The sequence below is a fragment of the Corvus moneduloides genome, chromosome 3, assembly GCF_009650955.1.
Source record: "Corvus moneduloides isolate bCorMon1 chromosome 3, bCorMon1.pri, whole genome shotgun sequence".
NCBI classification, from domain to species: domain Eukaryota; kingdom Metazoa; phylum Chordata; class Aves; order Passeriformes; family Corvidae; genus Corvus; species Corvus moneduloides.
In genome coordinates this window covers 21,428,993-21,437,786 of record NC_045478.1, presented here as the reverse complement: position 1 = coordinate 21,437,786, position 8,794 = coordinate 21,428,993, and positions in this window count along the sequence as shown.

The window sequence follows — 8,794 nt, the reverse complement described above, 5'->3', positions numbered from 1 at the left end:
TTTTTGCTGAAAAGTTCCGTCTTATTAGCTACTGATACTCTGATTTTTTGGTAAAAGGAGAAATGTTAGATTTGAGATTTGAAATGTATATATGACTAATAAAAGTGCCTCTTTTTAGCATATTGTCTCTCACTAGCGGTGCAGCTGATGTCAGATCCAAAGTTAGTTTCCGTTTTGTTTCTATGACCCACACAAAGACTTCTTTAACATTCATGGATAAAAATCAAACCAAAAGTTTCATAAGAAATGAACAGTAGGCCTTTTCTCTCCTGATTGTTAAACTGGTATAACAGAACTGAAACTTGACTGTCTAGCAATATGGCCAGTGCATTTGGAAGATGAAGCTAGCATGTCAGAGAAAATCAGCATTTTTACAAGAAAGTGTAGATCTTTATATAACAGATGTCTTGTAAACATATTTTTGCAAGAAGGTTATGCTGATGAAAAGGGATGCATGCAATTTTTTTCTAAGCTTGTTTCTGTTACTGCCACATTACTCCTCCCTTAGCTCTCTCCTTCTCCTCTCCTCCAGTTCATGTACAGTTTTCTGGCTTGCAGTTCCTGCATAGGTATTTTTTGGAGATTCCTGCTGAGATGTGCCTGGAGGGAAACTGTAGCAAAATGGTTTTAGTTGGTTGGGTTTATTTTCCTAATAGGATGCTAAAAGACATTCTTAAGTTTATATAAAAGAACAGTGATGTTTTGTGCTACAAAACAGGATCTTGCAACTGGTGAATATACTTGTAAAATTGGCATTAGATATTAAAAAGTATTAATAGGGGTGAAAAAGTTAGCATTTATATTGCATTGTTTAGTCTGTGAGTAAACTCTTTTTGCCTTGGGCAAGTACGTATGCTGAGGTTAATTATAGGAAAGAATTAGTATTCTTGGGTAAAGTATGCTGCATTTTATAGTTTATGGAATACCCTCTAAGGCATGAGCTAGTGTTAATTTGGTTGTTGGTGCTGACCTGAAAGAAGAGAAGAAGATCTGTTAGTAGCCCTTAATATTTTGCTCTCAAAAATGGACTGAGAACTTTTAATTTCCCTCTTGAAGAAACTATTTATACTGTGACCAGTAAAGGTTTTGCCTTGCACATTATACTGTCAAGTGCCTGTTTCTCACCTTGATGTGTTTGATGCACAGCTTAACTGCAACCTTTTTCAATTTGTTTTTAGATGTATGATAAAAAATATGCTCACAAATCTGAAGCCTATTGTAAAACAAGTGGGAAATTGACATATGTAAAATTCCAGTTTCACTCCTAGTGATGAAAGTTTTGATGTGCTTTTTAAGTGATATTTCCTCAGAAATAACCATTTTAAGGATCAACATTATTAAATTTAATATAATTTATTGTTATGCTTTAATAATGTATTTGTCTGTTGAGAACTCACCGGTGTGAGCTTTCCTTCTCTCATGTTTATAAATGTGTCTGAATTTTCAGAATGGGGTCCTTTCATCTTTTACCTTTGTTAGATGCTAACTACATTATACATTATGAGCTTAAGCTGTACACAGCTCCATATGTGGAATAAGTGTAGAATATGTCCCTTAATATTTTTTTTGAAATTGCATTTCAATCTATGTGAAATGTTTTAGAAGAAGGTAGCATTAAGATTGTATGATAAGATTGCACAAAATAAAATATAGTTTATATTGCTTTCTCGTAGACAATCTGCATGATTGTTGGCGTGGTTTTAACGGGAATTAAAAGCTTTGTGTGGCTGTTAATAAGTCACTTAGCTCTGAGCAAAGTTCTTTCTGATTATTTTTATTTATTAGCATCATTTGCAAAAAAGAAAAGTAGTATTTTCCATATGAATAAAGATCTAGTTTGAACTGAAATGCCTTATTTTTTGACTTTTTTTGGTCCCTCCCATTTTATTTGTCGTGTGAATATGTTTCCATTTGCTTGGACAGTTTTGGCTACCAGTATATAAGAAAGGTATGAAACTATTAGAGAGTGTCTGAAGGAGGGCAATGAATATGGTGAAGGGCCTTGAGGGGAAGCTGTGTGAGGAGTGGCTGAGGTCACTTGGTCTGTTCAGCCTGGAGGAGACTGAGGGGAGACCTCATTGCAGTTACAGCTTCCTTGTGAGGGAGAAGGAGGGGCAGACATTGATCTCTTCTCTGCGGTGACCAGTGACAGGACCTGAGGGAATGGCCTGAAGTTGTGTCAGGGGAGGTTTAGGCTGGACATCAGGAAAAGGTTTTTCACCCAGAGGGTGGTTGGGCACTGGAACAGGGTCCCCAGGGAAGTGGTCACAGCACCAAGTCTGACAGAGCTCAAGAAGAATTTGGACAATGCTCTCAGGCACATGGTGTGACTCTTGGGGATGGTCCTGTGCAGGGCCAGGAGTTGGACTTGGTGATCCTTGTGGGTTCCTCCCAACTCAGCTGATTCTGTGATTCTGTGATTCTGTGATTCTGTGACATGACTTGCATCATTGTAGAGCATGGCCAAGGAAATGATAGCAATGTTTGCCCAAACTCTGTGAATCATGCCATCTCAGAAGTTGCAGCATCCTAGATTTAAAGCATCACACACTGCTTTTACAGTAGCAAGAATTCATTGGTTTCAACAAACTAAAAATACCTTGCTTTATTGGAATTTATTGGTTTAAAATGTTATGGGTTTGGTTTTTTGTTTTTTTTTTAAACTTATTGGCTGTTGTGAAAGCTTGGGCAGAGCAGCATTCTTTCCCTGAATATTTCACCAGCTACACATAAAGTGGAGGACCTGAAATGTTTTTGCACACACTGGCCCCATAAGAAGGTGAGACCTGCATGGCCTGGCCTGCGACACGTGAGGAGCAGCCACTGCTACCAGTGGAGCAGCTGCAGAAGGAGGTTTATTGTCAGTCTCTCATTCTTCCACTCCAGTCTGCTGGCTTTGTGGTTATCTAGACAGACTTAGCAGGGAACATTTAGGCAAGATGTTTCTTACTGTAGTGTGTGAAGTAGCTAAGCCAGAGAATTTCATTCATATAAGTTATATTCTTAGGGGGAAAAAAAAGGCTGTATTGAGATGCCTCTGACTAGACACAGATGGTCAGATGCACATCTATGCAGGTGAAAGGAAGGGGAAGGACCTGCATTTCCAGAGCCTGGGTAGACAAGGACCCTGTCAAATTTTGAGCATAGATGTTCCCACATCCCAGGTGAATTAGGCCTGGCATCTGTCTCAATTTCCGAAACATTTCAAAGCCCTTGTTATTGTATGGGAATCTTGGATGACAAAACTGTCAGTCCTGTGCAATCTGAAAGCATGAACGTGCATGTTATTTAGCTCTTTCTTGCATATCTGAGCTGTTCTTGCTAATTTGGGTTGGTTTGTTTGATTTTTTCCTCTGAGTGCCTGCTACTTTGTTTCTGATGTATCTGGGAAATAAAACCAGTACTGTGAAGAAGAAAAGTAATTTCCTAAAAGGCTTATCACCAGTGATAGTCGGCAAAGGTGGGTATCATTAGATATGGTCAGTCTCAAAAATTTCTTGTAGCATGACTGCTTTGTACCATACAAGACAGGGAATCAAACATATAGGCAAAAATGCCAGTTTAGAAATCAAAAGGTGAGAATTACATTTATTGTAAGTGCCACCAGCATCATAGCAGAAAATAATGCTGCTGCTATAGTTACAAAGAAATAAAGAGTATAAAAACAATAAAAAATAGGGATATAAATAATAGAAATTTATATGAAATATATAGTAATAAACAAAGTGGAGGAAGATGATGGTTTTTCTTATGGTATCTACCAACTGCTATCACTGGTAATGAAAAAAAGAAATACCTGCCCTGTATTTGGGAAGAAATCTTTCCTATTCTGTGTCTAGCCATTACTAAAAGATGCAAGAAAGTGAGTATATTTTTTTGAGTCCATAACAGTCTGGTAAAAGCTTGGCTGGCATTTAAATTTTATGCTCGTGAGACCCAAATAATACTACTGGAAGTTAATAACACATTTTGAACTGAGTTTGCTATTGGAAAAGAAAAATTATTATTCTTTGCATAGAAAAGTGCACAGCTGTGTTTTCTGAGATTGGTTTGTCCACTTCTGAAAATAATAATATGGTATTTTGCTTTCTAGTTGCTCTAGTTCCTTGTACTAAGGAGACTAAACAGTTGAGTTTGATTTTTCAGAGAACGGGCTGGTTTAATTGAGATTGTGTAGTAAAATAGATCAGATTTGGTACAGAAACTTTCCTATAAGTTAGCAGTGTCTTTTGGCCTTTATCTTGTACCTTTTTTCCTTGAAACCCTCAAATGCTGTTGTCTTGACCATCTTGTTTGTCCAGGAGTCTTGGCTTCTCTGCAAGGTTACACTGCAAAATGCTTCTGGTATTTGAGGGAGGGAGGAAACACTGTGGTGTGTGTGTTTGTGCTGGAGAAAGGAAGGGAGACCAATGTATCCTAACATCAAGTACTGTACTTGGCATATTATTTTTTTCTGCTAAAGCTTTCTAATGTGCAAGATCATTAATATTAATTATTCTTTGATTTGTTTTATTTTTGTACTTGTGGTCTGTTAGCTTTTGGTGGGGGGTCACACATGCAAAGACACCCTGATTACATGAAGACCTACTCTTTTTGTTGTTTCTCCCATGACCAACACCCCCCTTTTAGGCTGAAATGCCTTCAGTTTAGTTAGTGCCTGTAAACAGTTTATCTCTTGAACATTTGGACAGAAACTTGGCAACCAACATTTGATAGGACAAAAAAAGGAAAACAATTCAAACATCATTTCCCATTAGGAAGTAAACCATTGTTTGATGGGATGAAGCACAAGATTCCCAGAAGCTATACTACAGATAGAGTAAATCTGCACATAGGGTTATTTTGAAAATTAGAGACTTTATGAAATATATACTTCTTGTTTTTTAAAATTTTATAAACTAACCCTAAGTGCACAGCATGGCTTAGTTAGTTTATAAACTAACCCATCTGCACAGCATGGCTTCCTCAGTGCACCCTGCCCGAGAGCAGGTGTGACCTGACCAAACCATTGTGGCCAAGGTGAGCAGCAGCCGAGGCCACGGTGCAAGATCTGAGCTCCTGAGCTGTGCAGAGAGAACTGGATGCACTGGGCACAGGGAGAGGGTTTCAAGACTAGAGAAAGAGCAGATATTCTGGGATCAAGGAATAAAGCCCACTATAAAGAGAAGTAAGAAGTCCAGAACATCTGGGAACGTTCCTACAGGTGCTAGTACCAATATTTACTATTAGGCCAGGTTTTGGTGTCAGAGAATCAAAACCAACACACATCTAGTCCTTTTTCCTGGTGTTTTTTCGTGGTTTTCCTATTCAAGACCAGGACTTTTGGCTGTGATAAGCAATTGAAAAGAACAGCCCCTGTGGACAGGTAAAACAGCAAGTTCTGTTTGTTCGTAACGTTGGTGCTCTGCAACTTGCAGCAAACACTTCTCCAGATCTATTCCATACTACTCTGCCTATAAATTAGACTGAGTTGATGAGAAATGTAGAAAGTGAGTGCAGGTGGTAGAAGAAACATAGAATCAGCAGAAGGCACATGGGCAGCTTGCAGCACGAGCTTAAGTGGTGGTTGGATTAATCTACTGAAGTGAGGTGGCTGAACTAGGCAGTGGAGCAACACCCATCCTGGTTAGTGGTGGTCTCAATCTGCCACGTGGCTGCTTAAACATGGTCAGGCTTCAGTGTAAGAGGAGGGGAAGGGCACAGAGAGCATGGGATCAGGCCAAGCACTGTGGAGCTGTGTAAGGAAAGATAGCAGAGGTACAGCCTGGGACATGCACTGCAGGAGCTGCTGCGTTATGGCCAGGCAGGTCTGGTTCCAGTGAAAATGCTGCCAAAGTATTGCTTTTATAAATTCACCAAGTTCTAAAGGGATACCACTGAGCTCAGAAGGGGAGTGCAGCTTTACAGCCTTGAAAGTTTCCAGTAGGAATAGGGCTAAGAATAATGGCTGTGCCTAAGAGAATGACGGAGACCAAAACATTGGGAAGAGGTGCTCTCAGCATGCAGAACTTTGTTCTATATCTGAGCATTATGTGGGAATGACAACTGACTTTAGCAAATGAATTATTCTTCCATTATTGTTTTGCTATAAATACTACAGAAAAACAGCATTCAAGTGGGAAGAGCATGTAAAAATCAAGTAAGTAAATTTTAGAATTAAGTGGCTGCTGTTGGTGTAGGCCTTGAAAATTGTTAAAAAAACTTTCAGCTGAAGGCACAATGACTATAAAGTGCAACAAATATAAAAGTGAACATGTTTTATTCATATTTTAGAAGAATGTACACATAAACCTACAGGAAACAAGCATTACCAGCATGTCTGACAGGTACAGGGACAGGTCTGTGGCACAGAGAATGGCCCATGGGAATTGAAAGAAAAGATTTTTACTCTCACCTCTCATGTTCTGAATCCACTTTCCTGTCATGTCCTTCAATACAGACATTTTAAGCTTTAAAAGTAACCCTAATCCTACTGAACTTTGTAGGAATTTTGCTGGGAATTATGTTCCAGTGTCTTTGAGGGGTTGGACCTGAGCCTTGCAGATGAAAGTATAAAAACACTGCAAGTGAATAGCATAATTAGCTAATGCTTCAATAGTCTGAACCATAATTTACCAAGTGTTTCCAAACATTTGATATTGTTTTATTTATTTAATGCAGGTATCTATCTCTCTGCCACTTCAAGCAACCTTAGTTGGATATTAAGGGTCTAGCCTTCTTGTAAGTTCCTTGCCAATGATGGAGCTGTATATATGCTAATTTGTGCACCACAAAATCTGAAATGTTGTGCTACTGTTCCCCATCCCACCCTCTCCTTCCTGCTAGCCTTCATTGCTTCTGCCTTCTAGACTCCAGAAAGGCCACTGGTCTTTTGGTGCCAGTCCTAGTGGAGAGCTCTTGATTTGAGCTTGGTGTTTTCTTGACATTCAGCTTCTTCCTGCTCCTAAAGCAACTTAATGCATTTCCCAGGGATGGGGAACAGGGGGAAAGAAAGAGCAAGGTCCCACTCCTCCATTTTTTCCAGGTAAGAGTTTCAGTCCTGTCTGACATTCAAGGAGAAAGGTTCACTCAGTGCTCTTGGAAAAGGTCCATGACCGAGTGTCTTTTCCCAGAAACAGGTGAACAAAACTGTTGGGAGAGAATGTAATAAAAAAGGCCAGGAATCTCTAGAAGACAAGATTTGGGAGGCAGTGACTGGGGAGTGGGAAGGAAGATCCTGTTTTCCAAAACTGTGATGTCAAGCTCCTTGTGGACTATGGCAGAGAATGTCCTGATTGCCTTTGAATCAATATTGTTTCTCAGGACTAGAATTCGCTAAAACCCAAATCACCCAGGATTGGGAAGTGATCATGGAGGGGCCACAGTTAAAACATTATTTCCCACCATCGCCACTGCAAAATCTGTCTCTAAGCAGATCCAGGTTTGGGGACAAAAGCTGTGGAGCTGTGCTGTAGAGATTTAGAACACATTTCAAGGCACCCTTTCTGCTGAAAGGGACAGCACTTGCCTTTCTTTGCCTGGGGCAGCAGCACACAGGAGGCCGAAGAGCAGAGGTTTCACACTAAGGCATAACCCTTCTCATGGTTACAAATGGTTTAGGTTACATGAGTAAGTGCTGGTGTAAAGGAAAAGGAGATGAATTCAGGCTCTCAAAATACATTCTATGCTTCAGGTGAGGTATCAACAAGATTGTTATCCTAAAAATGAAGTTCTTTTCCCTCTATGTGATTTTAAAAAAAACAAAACAACAGACCAACACAAAAACCCAAACACCACCAACCCTATTACCAAAATCACTGCCTTAGCTTTTTTGCTGAAGTAACACAATTGAAAGTTATCCTGTTAGGCATCCGATGACTTCAGATCACATAGTTACTCTTAATCAAGCTTGTATTTGCCTAGTCTAAGCAATGTATTCACTAAATATTTAACTAGTTCATGGAACTATTCCCAAAGCTCAGTTTTGCTGAGTGTTAAAAGCTTGTAACACTGCTCATGACAATGTGATTCTGCACTCAGTGTTTAAGATTTTTTTTTTAAAGAGAGTCCTGAACTGAAATGCTTCTCAGCACATCTGTGAACATCTCTTCTCCCACCTCTTCTGTTTTTTTGTTAAACCAGAAGAAAGGTTTAAAAAGCCACCTTACTGGCTTTGGGGCCTGGTGGGCATCAAGTTGAACAAGAGCCAAGCAATGTGCCCTTGACACAAATAAGGTTAGTGGGCTACATGGACCTACCGCAGGGAGTCAAGTGAAGGGTCACAAAGATGATAAAGGTGTAAAGAAAAGGAGATGACTGGAGCATCTGTCCTGTGACAAAACACTGAGGGAGCTGGAACGATTCAGCCTGGAGAAGATAAGGCTCAGGGGGGTCTTATCATCTAGAAATACCTGAAGGGAAAGTGGAAGGAAAAGGGAGCCAGGCTCTTGTCACTGGGCACTGAAAGGACCAGAGGGAAGAGGCATAAATCAGAACAGAGGAGGTGTGTTACCTGAACATCAGGAAATGCTCTGTTTCTGTGAGGGTAACCAAGCACTGGCACAGGCTGCCCAGAGAGGCTGTAGAGTCTCTTTCCTTGGAGATATTCAAAAGCCATCTGGACACAGTTCTGGACAAAGTCCTAGACAACCAGGTCTAGCCATCCCCGCTTCAGCTGTGCCCCTTCCACCCTCAACCAACCTGTGAGAGTAGAATGAAGCCTCTGAAATACAAGGCAGAGTCCTGCTTCTTGTCATCTTAGCTCCTGCCCTCTGAGACCAATGGGGCATATCCTGGTTATTGTAAATGGATAGCC